This window comes from Manis javanica, chromosome 11, assembly GCF_040802235.1.
Source record: "Manis javanica isolate MJ-LG chromosome 11, MJ_LKY, whole genome shotgun sequence".
Classification (NCBI taxonomy): domain Eukaryota; kingdom Metazoa; phylum Chordata; class Mammalia; order Pholidota; family Manidae; genus Manis; species Manis javanica.
In genome coordinates, this window is record NC_133166.1 from 15,623,031 (window position 1) to 15,642,047 (window position 19,017).

General features: G+C 42.5%; 1 long non-coding RNA gene across 1 annotated transcript in view; it reads left to right on the top strand.

The window, feature by feature from the left end:
- Positions 1-5,402: 5,402 nt before the first annotated feature.
- Positions 5,403-19,017, top strand: part of LOC140844179 (uncharacterized) — a 29,864-nt gene continuing 16,249 nt past the window's right edge. The window contains exons 1-2 of the long non-coding RNA XR_012122386.1: positions 5,403-5,732; positions 10,652-10,783. This is a non-coding gene — a long non-coding RNA (uncharacterized lncRNA). The remainder of the gene's footprint in view (positions 5,733-10,651; positions 10,784-19,017) is intronic.

A 19,017-nucleotide genomic window follows, 5' to 3' on the forward strand; every position in this document is an offset into this window, starting at 1 on the left:
AGACAGATGAAGCAATCAAACAAAACACAATGTAATTAAAAAGAGAGATAATTATGTGATTAGGGAAGAAATACTGAACTCTGTTCATCAGAAGGACTTCAGTTGCTACTTTCTGCTAACTCAGCTACCCATCTATATGCAAAAACAGAAACAAGTATAGAAGGCCCCCTTTGTTTTAGTTTGGGTCCACATAAGCTGCTGCATTATCTTAGAATATTTCCACTAACTTAAACATTAGAAGGTTATCATAATGAAAGGAAAAAGAAAAAGAGATAAAAAGAAAATGGGAGAAAATGGGGTGAAAATTCATAGCAAGAAGAGGAATGGAAAGAAAGAGGGAGAGAGGACAATAAAGAGAAAGTGACAGCAGAGAAGAAAATAAGGAAAGAAGGAAGGACGGAAAAAATGACATGCAGGCTTTCTTTTCACCCTCCCAGGTTTAGAAACTCCCTAAGAAGCGTGATTAGTTTTAATTCCTTGGAAAGCAACATGTCCTTCCCACTCAGGCAGGTATTTATTTAAACAAAAACGCTCTGACTCAACCCAGGCTCCACCAAGAGGGAGGCAGATAATGAGAGGGGATGAAAAAACCACAGCTCTGAGGTTTGCGGCGGGGTGGCCGAGTCCTTGCCAAGTCAATCAGGGCCACCAGGGTCACAAGTGCCTGTGCCCACCAGCCAGTGGAATGTGCCGCTGTGCTTCTGAATGCAGCTGGTAATTGTCCTGGGGAGGTGTGGATGTGGGAAGGGGGCAGGGCTCTTGAGAACAGCTCAGCAGCTCTGAGCTGGCCAAACCCTCCCGTGGGGCCTAGAAGCTAAAGTAAATAATCCTTTCTTAAACCAAAGTCCAAACTACAGGGGGAATAAAAAAGAAGGGAGGGCATCCATTGTCCCCTGATTTTTGTTTGTTTCATTTGACAGTGAAGGTACTCAGGGTTTTGACTATCCGGGCATTATTAGATGTTTGCACATACTACTCTGTTGTGCTCTGGACATTGTGCTCTGACAGCAACCTTAAGAGATGTTCTCGTGAAAGGAGGAACAGGAGAGGGTAGTAGTAGCCATAGTAACAGTAATGGAGGCTGTATAGAATAGAGGTGGTGGTTGGCAGTAGGACAAATTGGGGTCATGGGTATTAGCAATCATTCATTCAAATCTGTTTTGACTTAATACCCAGGTCTAGGTAACAAAACAAAAGTGTAAAGAGCTATAATGTGTGTGTAAGACAAAGGGGAAAGACTGAAAAGTTTTCTGGGAAATCTTCTCAAAAGTTTTGGGAAGAACTCTTAGGAAACTCAAGAGAGGAGCAAAAGAGTAAGAGAAGCAATAGGAAAAAGCATTTTGTGAGCTTGCAAACTGTGACCCCTCTAAGTGCTTGTTATGTTCTAAATTGTTTCCCGCTCCCCAACTGTGTCTGTCGAATCCCCCTCCCTAGTAGGTCGAATGCACAGAGATGTGATTAAGCTGTAGTGATGTCAGGAGGGTCCTAATCCAGTCTAGCTGGTGTCCTTATAAAGAAGAGAAGGTGAGAACATACAAGATGCCAGGGACACAGGCTCATAGAAAAAAAGACAGTAAGGACCTAGTATGAGGAGGCCAAGGAGAGAGGCTGCAAAAAGAAAACCAGCTGACATCTTGATCCTGGACTTCATTCAGTCTCCAAAACTGTGAGAAAATAAATTTCAAAATACCCAGTCTGTGGTACTTTGTTATAGCAGCCCTACTAAACTAATACAGCGCTCAATAAAACTTTGAATGAAGAGGAAAGGAGTCAGGGAGAGATGAAAGGAAGGAAAGAGGAAGGGAGTGTCGGGGAGGAAGCATTTTCCTCTACCCCTCAAGGTGGTTTTTGCTGGTCTAAGAATCAAACTGACATGAGACAGATGAGCAGGGAAAAAACAAATAATAATAATAATAATTAAGTACATTCCAAGAATCCATAGATGCAGATTCCAAAGAAAGTCAGGGACATTGAGGTATATATGTCGTCCCAAGCTGAGGAGAAGGGAGTAGGGATCCAAGACTTTAGGAGAAAGGGAAGCCATTTACAAGAATGTGAAAGTGTAAATATTTGGCATACAAATATTTGATGAACCCCACAGAAATAATGGGGCACAGACAGGAATTTTAACAGAGCCACATCCCTCCATCTACCACCCCGAGTTCACATCACAGTGTAGTTTTCTGGGGTGATAGTTCAAATCCTGCAGTAGTTCCTCATCTATTATCTTTTTTATGCAAGTAAGGGGAAGAAAGGCAAGGTTCCTTTCTGAATTTGGGGTCTTGATTGTTTTTTCAGCTCTGACATAATCTGCCTGTCAAAGTGGCACATCTTAGGGTGACCTGCCCTTGGCCCGTATGGAAGGAAGTAAGGAAGGAGGGAAGGAGGGAATGCTAACCTTAAAATTAAAACAGTCAGTTATCTTACCAGCAAACACAAGTTTAATTGGCCATAGCTGAAAAGTTTGAGTCTGGGACATGCAAGCGACAGCAGAACCATAGGCATACCCGGAGAACAAAGGAGAGGAACACTCTTTATAGAGGAAGGGGCCGGGTTGGGAGGCCTGGTCTAAGCAAAACATTCCTTGGAGTGAACTGGGCGTCCCACGCGTCCTGACTTCTCCTTGGCTGAGGTGCGGCAGTCTCTCATTGGCTGGGCTGCAGCGGGAAGGCAGAAGGTAGAAGCCTTCTTCCTCCTGCTGGGTGGTAAAGTAGCTCAAACAGTATGGTGTCTGTCTCTTCCAATGGGATCTGAGATTTATGAGAAGTGATGGGCATGAGAGCTTCTCCTGCAGGCCTCCCGAGGCTATGTCAGTGAGATTTCCCTTAATTAATTTTCACAGGAGGAAGGAAGGAAGGACAAAAGGGGGAGGAAGCAGATCTGGTGTGCCCTTACTTTGTCAAGGTGGTAAAGGCCACAGTTTACCTCCAACTACAGTATAACATCGAATAAGACAATTTTTCTGAATGTGCCCATAGCCAAATGTTAAAATTACAGACGGGAGGGAGGAGACACATTTTAGAGGGAAGATACATTCTAGGATGTGCTTAATTTTGAAGGTTTAAATTAAGGTGATTTTTTTATTCTTGTATTCCTGCCTTTTTACATAAAGGATTATTTAGTGTTTCAGAGTTTCTAAGAAGTGAGGGCCTACCTTGTTGATACACATGTATTCGCTTCTCCCTGCTTTTATCCAAATCTTCACACAGAGCCTCACACGGAGAGGATGTTGCTATAAGTAATCCTCAGGATTAGTATACCGACGGCTTAATAAAACCTGGGTGATTTAGCTGTTTCCCCAATTACCTTTCCATCCTTCTCTGCTCTCTTTTCTGAGGGGAAAAAAATTGAGATTGTAATAATGTTAGTTGGTTGGTTTAAAAAGTTTCCACTTGGCAAATTAAAAGGGAGATTTAAAAATCATAAGGCATTATTAACACCGCGGTCACTCATTCGCTGAGCTTTGGGGGAAAATCAAGAAACATAAAGTTGCCACAATGACTAAGTTCAAATAATAGGCTGCTAACTGTAAAGAGTCATCGACCAGGCCTTCAAGGGCTCATTCACTGACCAGTCCATTGTGCTAAATGAGAACTGGGTAAGAGATTTCCCGAGAGGAGAGATATCTGGCCAGGAGCAGAACCAGGGAGAATGAAAAGGCACTACAGCAGAATGGAGCCGCAAGGAGGCATCTCTGGCTGCGGGAATCAACCCTCCTTCAAGGCCACACTCTGCTGAAGAGGCCAGGTTCCACCAATCACCAGGCTTCCTATATTTCTGGGCCCCGTTTCTAATCTGTAAAATGGGTATCATTGTATATTGTGTTTATTTCACAGAATCTTTTAACTAGATACTATAAGGGGGAATAATTTTCCCTCTAGCCTTCTAGGTTCTTGGCTGAGACCTCCCCTGATAACAAAAAGACACATTAATAGGAGAAAAAAAATACTTACGTATGCACATAGGTACAGGAGCCCCAAAAAGATGTGAGACCCAAAGGCAGCCAGATGACTGAGGCAAAGGGCTAGGGACCCAGGCTTCAAAGGTGGAGGAGGGAGGAGGTGGCCATTCATGGGGAGAGAGAAGAGGGAATGTTTGGTACACAACAGCCACGAGAACAGGCTCTCGGGTGAAAAAGTGCTCCCTGGTCATCAGCACTCTCCCCCTGGTATGGGTCCTCTTTCCTAAGTACGTTTCCTTTACAAAATGGTAGCTTCTGTTTTTGTAGCTTCTCCTGTATCAGCAGTTTCTCAAAATAATCATCCCTGTACAATCCTTGAACCAAAAAGACATCTTTTGGGGTGGCAAATTCTGCTACCCTACAATACAAATGAGATAGTGACAGAAAAACACTTTGTATAACAGCATAAGGTCCTGTGCAGGGGCAAGATGGTGGTGGTGGTGATGACATGAAAGAAGCCTGGATGGACGGAGATGGTTGTATCGTCTCCAGAAACCGTAGTCATTATTACTCTGGAAATTGTTTTCACTTTTCTTGCCCTAGCACACCCCATAGCTCCATCACTTTTCAAAAGAAAGTGTTGTCAGCTTTTCACTCCCCCTCCACCTCTAGCCCTTGAACCACACATACAATGAATCAATAGATGGGTTTCTTTTTTCCTGTTGGCCAATGGGATATTTTTTTTCCCCTTTCCTGTTTTCAGAAATACTTCCTTCTGTGGATCTGTTCTTCAGATCCTCATCTTCCACACCATAGTGGTGAATGGTTTTGGACTCAGTGACTCCTATTATCTCTAGTTGCAAAGCAGAGAAATGACACCCTGGAAATTAGCAATAAGGCAGATCTATATACTGAACCATACCATTTTATCTCCTCTGTGTTCACTGTAGCAGGCTCTCAATATTGCCAGCATTCAAAAGAAAACCTAACCTAGGGAAGTCTGTTTCTACAGGCTGAATAGTTGTGTCCTCCCCAGATTTGTGTGTTGAAACCCAACCCCCAGTATGAAGGTATTTGTAGGCAGGAACTTCAGATGGTGATTAGGTTATATGGGTGTTGCCCTCATAAATAGAATTAGTGCCCTTATGAAAGAGACTGCAGAAAGTTCCCTAGCCTCTTCTGCCAAGTGAGGACACAGCAAAAATAGTTGTCTATAAACCAGGAAGAAGGTTTTCACTGGACACCAAATCTGCCAGTGCCTTGAACTGTGAGAAATGCATTTCTGTTGTTTATAAGCCACCCAGTCTATAATATTTTTTGTTATAGCAACCTGAAAGGACTAAGACACTAGTGAGTGCAGTCCTTTATCTGCACATGTTCCCAGATTCTTGCCCGTATGCCTGGCTGTGCTCTGGGTACTCAGGGGAAAGGAGGGAGGTGCAGACTGTTACTGGCCAGAATGCTGTTTTTTCCCAGGATTGTTTCTTGGAGGTGACAAAGAGTGAAACCAGCAGACAAGAGTACAGAGCAACCAGCTTTAATGGGAGAAAGAGAAAGCAAGAATGCCTTCTAGGCAGGAGGGGCTCCAAGAGAGGATGCCGTCAGAGCTGTGGTGTCTGGGCTTTATGTTGCCTCCTGAGAGGAGAAAGTCCCACCTCCTAATGACATCACGACTCACTCCTGATTGGCTGAAAGTACAATGCTGCATTTGCCTAGGGCACAACTAGTCAGAGCAGCTGAGGTCTATCTAAGTGGCTGAGTTGGCATGGAGATTTTTGAGACTTACAAGGGCTCTGTCCCACTATCACCTGCCTCAAGATTACAAGATCAGGTGACATAAGCTTTCATGGGGAAGTGGGATCTATATGATATAACTTCAGTTTGGGGCTCAAAATATGAGAAAGACAGGGACCCTGAGGAGGGAGAGAGATCTTTCTGCTGAGATTGGGGAAGTCCTCATGGGAAGTGTGAGTTGTTAGAACTACTCAAGGTGTGAGTTTGGGGAACATTTAGACTTGGTGAGGGTAGGTGAGGAAGTACACCTGGGGTGAGAAACGGACACAAACTTCAGGTCCTGCCTGGGATATAGGGAGCCAGAGGTCATAATAAACACATACTTCTGACTAGTGCCAATCACTACTCTAAATACTTAATGTACATTTACTGTAATCCTCATAAGAGCTCTACAAAATAGACATCATTATTATTTCAACTTAAGATTATGGAGAAATCAAGATCATATAGCTATTTAAGTATAAAAGAAGACTATTTGACTATTTCTGCCCTTTGGACTTATATGCAAACATAAACATACTGAGATGCAGTTCAATTAAAAGAGTGATGCGCACAATGGTACAGGAGCACCAGGGACACCCTCCCTATTCTACAGGAAGAGGACCTGCCCAGAAGGCAGGTGTTCACCAAAAAAAGAGTGAGGAAGTACAGACTGTAGAGAGGGAGAATTCTAGGTAGAAGGAACTGGCATGTGCAAGGGTTGTCATGAACATGAGATTTAAGGTGAAAAGTAGGACTTCAGAATAGCAAGTCTGAGGGTAGGTGGTGCATGGCAAAGTATGAGATGGGGCAGTAGAGCTATACCAGCTCTGCCACAAAGTGCTTCATATGCCAGGTTACAGAGTTCAGCCTTTAAAAGGCTTAAAATGAAGGAGGGCCTAGAGTGTTTTCCTGTCCCAAAGATCACAATAGCTACAGTGTAAAAACTGGATGACAGGTGAGACAGGTATCAGGAGACAATTAGGAGACCCACAGAAGTTCTGTGAGAGGTGCGCAGGGTCAGTGGAATGGAGATGAGGGAATAGATTCCAGAGACATTTAGAAAGATAAATGGCCAGGATTGAGGGAATGCTTAGATGGGCAGGGTAGAAGAAGGGATTAAGTTAAGGATGACTCATGACTCTAAGGCATCTCGCCCTGAAGACTAATGAGGTAAAGGTACCAATATCCATGTTAGGAAATTCCAAAGATAATGGTGATAATCAGAACCTCTTAATGAGTCTCATTGTCTCTAGTCTTTTTCTACTTCAGTTCATTCTTTATAATGTCTAGTTTAGCAGATTATTTTTGATGATGCTACAATTGTCACACAATCAACATCCACTGTTTTCTTTAAAATTTGTTCCTGGTGACACAGGCAGAGAAACAGACAGACACAGAGAGACAAAGAGAGGGAAAGAGGAAGGAGGGAAAAGAAAACAAAAAAGAAAGGAATGCTCAACTCCAATTTAAAGCAAAAGATTGAGGCTTCTTATTTCAACCTATTTTGCTGCTACTTGAAAGTAATAATAAAAATAATACCAGTGCATAGTTATTGCATCCTGACTAATAGCCAGGAATATTATTAGACACTTTCCTCAAATTATTTCATTTAACCCTCATAATAATCTTCTTGACAACCCATGCATTATGTAACCATCTCCATTTTTCAGATGAGGAAACTAAGGCTAAGAGAAGTTAAGTAATTTTATTAAAGACACATACCTAGTGAGTGATAATTCTAGAACCAGAACAAGACATTTTGACTCCCAAAACCATACTTCGTCCGCTGTGTCATGACAAGTGTGTTATATAAACACACTCAAAGGAGGAAAAGTTTATTTAAGTCTAAGTGTGGAACTGATTTACAGAGGAACTAGAGAGAAAATGTACCCTAGTATTCTCTTCATAATTCATGGCCCAACTCTGACAAGGTATGAGGAGTGATTGATTTTCACATGTTAACTGCGCACTCTCCAGCTGTGCAAATACAATTTCTGGAACCCTACGAGTGGCCCAAAATAGGCTCCATTTTTCATTTTGTAAAACAAGAACATGATGACAGCTGAATGGTTAATGTTGACAGTGGGGCAGCAGAGTCTTGGGGTGGCTGCCCAGGAAAGCAAATTGGTGTTCACAGAATGGCACTGGACCAAAGAGACCCTACCCAGTCCGAGGCAATTCTGGACAGTGAGGTCATTTTGAGGATAACTTTATAAAATGCCCATTCTCCTTACTTTGTTTCTTCTCCCTTGTCACTCACGTAAAACCCTATCCTCTAGCTTGGTCTTTATACTGTCCTTTCTCCACTTGGCTTACAGCAACTCCCCGGGGGACAGCCCTGAATACACCCTCCTCTTGAATCACTGATGCTGTCCACTACCCAGTTACTGCTTCTCTGTCACTGACATCTGGTGTGCATTTCTCATTCAATCCTGTGCAAATGGTGCAATAAAATATGACCTTTTTTCTCCCAGTGTATACTGGAAGAAAATGTGGTGGGGACTTTCCAAAAACTAGTCATTGAATTTGCATGCAAAGTTACATATATATTATAAAACATTCTATGTGTACATTTGTATGTATAAAACAGATAGATAAATAATGTCAATGAAATAGAGGTCCACATGAACTTATTTGTGATGCATTAGAAAAGTCCCAGCATTGAGCCATTAGAATCCTCAATTTCAGGCCTTCCTTTTCTTTCTTTAAAGTCCAATAGCGATACTGCCTTCTCCATGACAATGTACATGAGTGTCCTAATCCAGTATGAAGGTGCACAGGATAGAAACTCCACTTATTCAGTTACTAAAATATTTGTGGAATCTTGAGCCAAGCCTTGTGCTGTAATGCACGGTCACAGAAATAAAAAAGGCACATTTCTTTACTCCAAGGAAGTCTCAGTTAGTAGGAGATGGACAAACGAAAAAAAGTAGCCAAGGGTGTAGTTTGGGGTAAGGATGAATAGGCAGAACTCAGGATTTTTAAGACAGTGAGACTATTCTGTATGATACTATGATGATAGATACATGACATTATAAATTTTATACTATACCCATAAACTGTATGACACCAAGCGTGAGCCCTCACATAAACTGGATTTGGGAGGATTGTGATGTGTCAGTGTACGTTCATCAGTTGTAACAGATGAACCACTGTGGGGGGGGATGTTGCTGTTAGGTGAGGGTATGCATTTGTCAGGGGTGTTGGTAATAGGGATGCATAAGGAATTGGTACCTTCCACTCAGCTTTCCTATGAACCTGAAACTGTTCTAAAAATAAAGTCTAAAAGAAACATACTAACCAAGATAAATAAATACCCGAGACTCCATGGTTAGTTAGGATATAGGTAGAAACTGGATGCCCTCACCACTCAGACACAAGTTTAATGGCTTTGTAGCCCCTTTGCTACCCCTCCTCCAGACACTAAGCATGTTCTTCCCCATATAGTCAGGTGGAGAGTGCACAGGAACTGTGGGCAGGGACCGCAATATGAGTCAGCTTCCACAGCTGACCAGCTACAGGACTGTGGGAAAGTCGCTCAGCATTCCAAGGTTCAGTAAGTTGGGGTAGTAGCAGCAAACTCAGAGGATTATTGCGATCTATTTAGAAAAAGCTTGCCAAACAATTAGAAAAAGGAAAAGGACTTTGAGAACAATGGTACAGAGCTGGGCTCTGACATCAGACTGCTGCATGACAAGTGGTAGGATCCCAGATACCATACTTAAGCTCTTTCGTCTCAGTTTTTTCTCATCTTCAAAATTTAGATAACAATAGCCGCCTGAGACAATATGGGAAAAACACTTAGGATGGTGTCTGGTGCAAGATAGATATTCACAGATGTATGGTGTTATTATTGTTAGTGGAGTGGTTTGAATTACAATTATTTATTATTATTATTATTATTATTATTATTATTAGTGTTACTATTATTATGTTATTTGCTGAACACCACTGGATTTAGGCATCACTTTCTAATGTCTTCAGCCTTCGTGTTCTGCATCCTTCTGGCCTCTCTTCTCTTCTTGTTTTGGCTTTTTGATTTGTTTTTCCTTTTTTTTGTCTGTCTCCTCCTTCTTTCCATCCCCCTCTCTCTTCTTCCCTTCCTTTCTTCCTTCCTTCCATAAATATTCCCTGGTGTTATACTATATACACACCCACATTCTAAATATGATGAGAGAGAAATAGATGAGCCAAACCCCATCCTCAAGGAAAATACAGTTTTTATAGAAAGTAACAGAGAAGAAGAAATATATTATAAACCAGACAGAAAATGCTGAGTATCAGAAGGGAAGTCCAGCTATATTTCTTTAGAATGCCAGAGATGGGAGTGCTCACTTCTACTGAAAAAGATGAAAGAGTCTCCAAGGGGAGGTGGAACTGAAGCCAAAAATAATATTAATAATAATAACAACAACTACTATGACTATTTAAATAATGATAGCAATAACCACTACTGGTGACCTTTCTGAAGGCTGCAGTGTCCAGACACTTTACTACATTATCTTATTTAATCCTCCAGCTTCTCTCTGATTATCTGACCCAAGAGCCTGGTCTCTTACCTGTTCAAGATAGACTGCTTCCAGTATCCCTCTGGACTTGGGCAGGATGAAGCATAATGCACACATCTGGGGAGAAAGAAAAGGGCAGTTCAGTGTCGTGAACAATGAGGATTAAGGCCCAAAAGAGAAAAAGCTTGTAGCATATCAGGAAATCCTAACCTATTTCATTAGGATAACTTGAAAAATAAATCAGAGAGTGCAAGTATATAGCACACATGCCTAGGCTCTCTTCTGTGGTCTGTAATTTCTTCAGGTTTAATTAATCTGGTTTAAGTTTTGAATCTCCAGGTCAGATAGACCTCATTTTCATTCTCAACTTTGCCACTCCCTGGTTGAGGGTCTTCCTGCAGTTCTTCAAAGTCTCCAAACCTTAATTTTCTCAACTACACAAAGTGCATATTATGTCTTCTCCCAGAAATGCTGTGATGATTGAGGTGAAGTGTAAGACATCCCTGTTGGAGGCTTTGGCACGTAACAGAAACTCAACAAATGTAAAATGTCAGAAATGCTACGTACTGTAAAGTTTGCTGTGAAGCTTGTACATCAGGTAAGAGTGGGACTGACAGGTGTTGGGACTCAGTAAATGTGGACTCCCTTTCTCCCCTGGGGAGACAACGTCAAGGAGAGAGGTAAGGGCTCTTGGAATATATGAGTCTCCCTGAAGAATCAGATGCCACCAAACATGCTCTGGCGTCACCCAGGTGCCCTCTTGCCCGCAGACTGCAACAGAAGAAGATGAACAATGAGTGACACAAATTAAGCTGAATATTTGTGGGATGAGTGTGTCCATGATAGCTTATGTGGGGAAGTCTAATGGTCTCTGTTGTCTAGGTCAAATGTTAGGTAATGAAAGTGAAGGGGGAGAAGTAGGTTTGAAGAGGGCAAAAATGTAAAATATCCATCTGGAGAGCGGGAAGACAGATGCATGAAGGAAGGATATTTGGATAACCAGGAATTCTGAAATACCCATTAGGATCTATGGTCATACTCATAAAATGAGACCAGCAACAAAGCTTTGTATATCTTAGAATGCTTAGTTGTTCAGCTGTAGAGACAGAGTTGTTGGGTAATTAGATTTAACTAGAGTTACGGTTATGCCAGGACAGCAGGATAGAGGGAAAGGCAATAAATGTTGTTGCAATGAGTGGTTACAGCATTAAGAAGGGAAGTAAGAAAAAGAAGGAATGACATGAACAGAAAACAAAAGGGCAAAGATAGAAGATCTTAGTGAGGATGAAAGAGGCTGAAATGTGGTAAAAATGTAAGTGAATTGGACATGGAGGAAGTGGTGACAGAGTTGCAGGATATGGTCGAGTCACTGGTGGTAACAAGGTTAATGGTATGAGAGCCCAGGGTGTCTGAGGTGGGGTGGTGGAAAGATCATTACAGCTCATGTTAAAGGACAGAGAGGACTAAGTGTTAACTGGATCATCCAAATGGACCTTGAAATCATGAAGAATGATGGCCCAGGGATCGAGATGCAGAGAAACAGCAAACCAGGTGTTAAAATCATCAGTGAATGCAAGGGATTGATGAAGAGGCAGGTAATTGGCAGCAGAAGGGAAGAGGAATCGAGGATAGCGTTTAACAGTATGCATTTCAAAGGAGTTAGGTGTCTTGAAGAAGGAGGAAAAAGAAAATGTTTGGAAGAATGAAGAGAGAGGACAGCCAACATCCAGTTCTGACATGGGAGTAAGAGCAAATAGGCCCACGCTAAAGAAAGCTGCACGGAAAGCAGTTGTAGTTGCTGGATGGGTAGGACAAGAGGTGAACAGAATGGGAACTTAATGAAGAATCAGAAGAGCATGTTGCTGGCCAACTCTAGGTTTTCTAGAATGCACAACGAAAGAATTAAGTGATCATAGACCACCAGACGATGGAGTAGGGAAGGGGGTTTTGGAAAAAGCAGGTCTAAAGAAGGATGAAGGGTAGATAGATGCTACCAGTGGCCCTGACAGTATACTAGAAGGTAGACAGTTGTTTAATATGGAGGGTATGGGGCAAGTCTTCCTTCCAGCAGCTCTTGGAGGTGTGATGGCCCAGAGGATGAGAGAATAGCCTACCTTCTTAGGAAGTCGGAAGCATTAGACATTTGGGGGCTCTTCTCTCTTCTAGCCAACACAAAGGTGTGTTAGCTCTGTGGATGCGAGGACAGGATCTTGGGGTGGGGTGGAGGCTGTGTATAGGCAGGACATGGGAATGATCTGTTCTCTCCTGTGGTGAGTGGTGGTTTGAGGGAAAGAATCACATCCATCCTTACCAGGCTGTGACCTCAGATTGTGTACGGAATATTTAGCAAATTTAATTACATCTATAATTTAGACCCAGATACAGACTGACAAACATCCTTCTAGTTTTATGTAATCCTACCCTTTCCATAGACATATGATATTTTGCACTATAATAGAGTCACTGTACACTTTGGAGCCAGACAATCCTGGATTTGAATTCCTGTTCTAGTCTTTACGAGTGTCTCTATGTAACAGATGTTGTTGGTCCCTCCTTCCTGTATATTAGGCCCTAACACTTAAGTGGGTAGCCACTAACTCCAGATGCCTGTGTGTGGCTTTCTTTGAATAAGGGTTTTCTCTGAAGCAGAGTAAGGACCTCTCTGCCCAGCCTCTTGACAGACTACTACCATGGGCAGGAAACTACTGTGCCTGGGAGAGCAGCCGTTAAGCAGTAACTGACAGAAGTGTGAATGCCACCCCAGCTTCCTCCTCTCTCGGTTGGAGCAACCCAGTAAAATCCAAGTTTCATGTTTGGATTGAGTTCCAGCAGGTCCTAGTGGACCATGGTGTTACCTCTCCATTTCTACAAGTGGAGAAGGTCTTCCTGCTTCTTCGGAATGCAAGCTAAGACAGTGGCTTTTTAAGTCAACCAAAATCCTCTGAGCCTCAGTTTTCTCCTATGAAAGTCAGGTCTCGTGATACACATTTTCATGAGGTCATTTCAGATTTCAAGGGAAGTCTACGAATAAAGCACTGAGCGTCTTTGCTGGCACAGCGGCATACTAGGTCAGTATGAGATGGCCTTCCCCATCTTCCTCACCACCTGTGCACGCCCCATAGCAGAGGGGGGCAGGAGGAGAGGCAGGAAGGGTCACCTAATCAGCAGGCACCTCAAAGATAACCTCACTCGTCTCAGAAAAGCCGTGAGCTGCTCTGGATTTTAGTAATGGGGAATTCTTCAGGGGTAGACTTAAGATACAAGCCAAGCTTATGGTGACTTAAAGTTGTTTTATAATAATAAATAATGAAATAGTTTAACTTAATAATATTTTAATCAGTATTACTTTAATCATCATCATCATCGTATTTGGGGTGTTTGATGCTGCACCAGACACAAGAAGTAAAAGAAATGCTATCTGCCTACAGCAACCACAGGGACAACGGGAAAAGAAAATTTTCACACAGGGAGAGTAGCTCCTGGTACTTGTCATTGAAAACATGTAGTCTTAGGTGCTAGGCTGAGGAGTTTGGTTTCTGGAAGGCAGATTTTTTTTTTTTTAATGAGAGTGTTGCTTAAGGCCCATTCTGCCAATCAAAATATCAGAAATGAGCCATAAACACAGGCAAGAGAGTTGTGTTACTGATATGTTTATAGGGCCCGCAACCATGATATAATGAGCAGTTTTATCTAAATCTCTTCTAAATGTGGAGCTGGACATTTTCAAAGGTCAGTGTCACCTCTCAGGAATGCAGGAATGAGTCTCTACTCCCACATTTCTTTGTCACTGATGCAATTTGCATGAAAATGGGATTCCTATTACTTCTCTGCTTCTTGGGCTTATTTCTCTGGAGCTGAAAGTTATACTGTGGCAGGCCAGCCTCCGGCATTCATAATTAAAAATAAGCAGGGACTTAAAAGAACTCACTGCAATTAAAAGAGTAACCTCGGCATTCTGGGAACTGAGGCGTCAACCTGAGCTGTAATTACGTTATATAAAGTGTGACCAGGAGCTCAAAGGAGGAGACAAGAGCAGGGGAGCTTTGGAGGAAGAAAGACTGGGCCACTGAGATAGGTCATTAACTCGTGGAGCTGGGACACACATAGTGATGTGGAATGAACAAGCTTTGCCCTTTGGCTAGGCAGAGGGCAGGGGTGGGGACCCACGAGCCACAGAGCTCCTGGAGGAGGGTGCCCTTGGGGCAGTCTCTTTTCCTGAGCTCTATTATTTGTGTGAAGAGGCATGCTCTCTCCCTCTCTCCTGTCTCCCTCTCTCTTCCTCCCCTTCTGCCTGTCCGATTTTGCTTCATCCTCTCTCACCCAACTGTGGATCTTAAGGGTAAAGGCAACCAGACCAAGGACCTCTGGCCCTTCCTCACTGGCCCAATTGAGCTAATATTTACTGAGCATCTACTAAGTGCCAAGTACTGTGAACACAGAGATGAATAAACAGGACTGTCCATGAGGAGTTCATATTTCAGAATGCAGCAGAAGGGTAGAGCAGAATAAGCATAAAATATTGGGATAAATGCAACAACCGACTTATCTGTAGTGGTCATGGAGCCCGGCTTTGTGTCAGATCTTTCTGAGTGTCATCTCTATTCCTTGTAATATCCCCATTAAATTAAATGCAGCCATTCTGAAAACATTTATTTAATGATTAGTAGGTATTATGTACATGGTATTATTTTTAAATGCTATTGCTTAGCCATCTGAACTGCCTTGCCGAGGATATACAATTAAAATGTCAGGTCCAGTATCCTTCTGGTTGTAAGCCCATGCCAAGCCCAGAATCACATATAAAATGGGGTGTTTGTTTCTCATAAGGGTAAGCATGGGTTGGAAAGGAAAAGAAGGAAGGAAAGTCGGGTAAATCAAGGTCTCACAATGGAGGTGATAACAGAGCCTGGTTTTGAAGGGTTTTCCCGAAAGTCCAGAGCTGTATAAAGTGACATAAGGATTCTCTCTGTCATTCTATTTTATTCTACTCACTTATGCTCTAAGATGCTTCATCTGATCCAGGACAGAAGAAATGCTCCATTTATTTCTGTTAAATACCTATCCTCTGGATACTCTAGATGAAAAGGTTGATCATAGATATACCCAGAAAATTGTGAATTTAGATACTGCATTCATTTGTGAGCATACCATGTTTGTTACAGAAGATGAAGGTCTTATTTTCCAAAATACATTGTTTTTTTAACATTAATTCAGTCATTCATGCATCACAACTTTTAGGCATCCTCATTTGCCTCAGGCACTGAGCTTCCTAGAGTTCAAAACTATAATCTGCAACTGCCCACTGGACAGCTCTACTTGAATTTCAAGAACCTTTGTGGCCACACATCCAAATCTGGCTTCATCACAACCTTCCATGTTCCCTCTTCTCTCCTGTTTCCATCTTGGTTGGACACATTTCCATTTACAGTCTAACTGAGCTAGCATCCAAGGAATCATGTGTGTATCATCTGTATCCTCTGATGCCCACTCCAGATATCACAATGGGAACCAGCTGTCTTTCTCACATTATTTGAACTCAGACTATCTTTCATTTTGTTCCAATTTTCTCAAGAGACTTCTTACAAGTGTCCCTGATTCCAGGCTTTCCCTACTCTAATATTCCCTTCCTAGGACAGTGTACTATGGAATTTGTGTGAATGGCTGTTTCTGTAGATAGACTCCCAAGTCACATGAGGACCAGGATGTTGTCTTCCTGCTCATCACATACTCCAAGGCGTGGTTGCTAGTGTACAGTAGGTGCCCAGTAAGTGTGCATTGCTTGTTGGACCTAGGGTGGGGCAAATAGAAAAGAAGGTGGCAAAAAACTTCATGCAAACCATACAGCTTCTATGAAATTATCTGTAATTATGGGGGGAAAAGGTGGGGGCTCTGAGAAGGATGAAAACATGCCTTGATACCACAGGAGAAATGCATGTTTGTGTGTGTTTGTGTGTGTGTGTGTGTGTGTGTGTGTGTGTGTGTGTGTGTGTGTGTGTGTGTATCTCACAGGAATTTTCTGCATCAAACAACTGGGAAAGTTGTGAGGGAATGCATGAGAGAGAGATAGGGAGGGAAAGAGATTGAGAAAAGAATCAAGAGTGAAGATGTGTTTGAACACCTTATATTGTATCAAGCTTTCTGCTTAGAAATATATATATGCATATTCCTGATTTTAACCTACAACAATCATAGTGAGGTTGGCACTATTTTGAGGAAATTTGTCCCAGAGGGCTTCAGTAAGTCATCTAACCAGGACATGGTAGACCCAGGATCAGACCCCTGGTCCACCTGATTTGAAACCTAAGCTCTTATCCCCAAGAGAAGGTTTTATGATGCTGGGCTGGTGCAGTCAAACAGTTAGGGTTCGACAAAAAGAGTTCAGGTGTGACAGTCTTCCCTGAGTTGGTCATTTTATGTAAGAACATCATTCAGAGGCCTGGCTGGGAGAGAAAAGAAGACTGGCTTTTGTGATCTGAATGCATTTGACATCTCCATCCAAAATACCTGTTATGCTCTGAAAGTCACAGAGTTACTATTTGCCGTGGCAGGATTTCACAGAAATGGCAGGCACATCTCAGGATCGGAAGAGGAAATAGAAAAGAGAGTGCTCTGAAAATAAAAGTAGAAATGATAGAAAAAACAAACCCGACTAGCAGCTAGAGAAAACAGAATACAGGTTCCAGGCAAAGAGCTAAAGAAATGTAAACCCTAAAGTATGGAGTGCCTGCCCAGATGAAATGTGCTCGTATTAAATGAGTTAGAAACAGAAAAGTTTACATTTGTGCTGTAGTTTTAATACATATATATTATATCTGCCTTTCTCAGCACAGGATGGCTCAGAGGAGCCAAGCACAGGGCTGACGCCCAGGGTGGGGTGCAGATACGGTGGGCGTGGTCCCGGCTACATCCACAAATACGATGAGGACTGACATGGGAAGGGCAGGGGCTCTGGAGCCATGACTAACCCTTTCCAAAGGAAAAGGAGAAAGGGATGAGAAAGACGACTGTGGTGGCAGTGTGGGCTGGGGAGGGTACCACAGCTCTGAGGGGCCAGAGGTTTCTGTAGTTGAGCAGTGGAACTTGGGCAGTGGTGAGAACTGAGACTGGATAGGTGATTTCCATTTCACGAATGGAGGGAAAAGAAGTGCAGAACAGGTTAAGCTGAATTTTTGATCATTCATTGTCCAGCCATGCAAGGGTCCTGAAATCAGTATAACGTATTTCCTGTGACATTTTTACAGAAGAGCTGATTCCTTCTATGTAGCTACCACAAATGACCTTCAGAGTGCAGAGGGTAGAATAATCATTTCTGAGAAGAAAATGAAATACGAACAAGTGTATAGCCCATAGGCCATTTTGATGGAAACAGCGGAATTTGTTATCCGCTGCTCTGGACTCCAATCCTGGCCTTAACGTTGTCATTGAAAGTCGCTGAATTTTAGTTTTCTTATCTGTCAGATCTGACAATACAACACACACACACACACACACACACACACACACACACACACACACACACACATACACACACATTCACATAATGTTAACATTAGGAAAGAGGATAATGTGGAAAGTAGATGCTGATAGACAAGTAGTGTAAATAACTGTGCATTTCCATGAGCAAGAATATCTATGAGTTACCTATTCCTATTCATCTTATCCTTCTTGGGATATACACTCCCAAGCTCCAGACTGGAAGCAGTAATGTTCCCTAAGTGTCCACATCACCATACCCAAGCTTAGCATGTGCCATATTCTCTCTCCAGGTCATCCTGTATGACTGCATTCGTCTTCTTGAAGGAAAGCATTTTGTTTAGTTGGCCTGTGTAATCCCACAGCCCTAGTCCAGGGTGTAGATTTAGCATTTGGTCATTTGGTTATGGATTCTGTTGAACTCTACATTCATCAAGGAATTCTTTGAAAACTCAGACTGGAAGTGAGAAGGGGGTGAAATGCCAGTCCATCCAGTACTTTCCCTGGATAGACAGGGTATAATTGAAGCAATGGAGAATAAAGAGGTCAGCACATGGTGTCTGTTTGAGATGGTGAGTGGGAGAGCAGGGCCTGTGGGAATAACCAGGCACATTTCAGATCATTAATCACATGGGAGGGCTGGTTTTGTTTGTCATCTCTTTATCTACAGGGTTTTCAGTGTGTCAGAGATAACCTGCCATTATTCCAGATGGATGGTCATTGACTTTGGAGAGTTTTATGATGTTGATTTTTTTTTTTTTCACAAGAGTGGTTTGGGTGATTATCATATTCTCTCAAAAATAGTTTCATCTCTTCTCCTGTATTCAGTTTACTGAAGTAACTACTTCTCTTCTCAGGAAAGTGGCCTCTCTGCCAGCTTTTACTTGGCTTTCCAAAGACACTGAAATGTTACAAGCTATCAGTCACATATGGTTGGACAATTTGTGCTCCTCTCCGTTCTCACTTTGCGTTTCCATTTTTATTTCTCTAGTATAGTCTTTGCCATAATGGAGAAGCTGGTGATTGACGGGGCAGCGAGGCAGGAGTCTTGTACATCAGTTGAATCAGAGCTGCTTGGTGCTTGGCATGTACCAGGCAAGTCACACTAAGTATTCCTCGGGCCCTGCCATCCTAGAGACAAAGGGCTTAGTGGGAGCAGACAGGGACAGCAGGGCCTGAGGGATGAGCCTCTCCATAGCACATGGAATTCAGAGACATATTGCTTTCCAGGTGACTTTTAGTTTTTTTTACAGTATTTTTTTGTGTGTGTGCATATATAGCTGGGATTAGACTTAGTGAGGGGATACTTGAAATGCAGAATCTCAAGACTCAAAGGGAGATTTGGGGTTTAAAGGACAA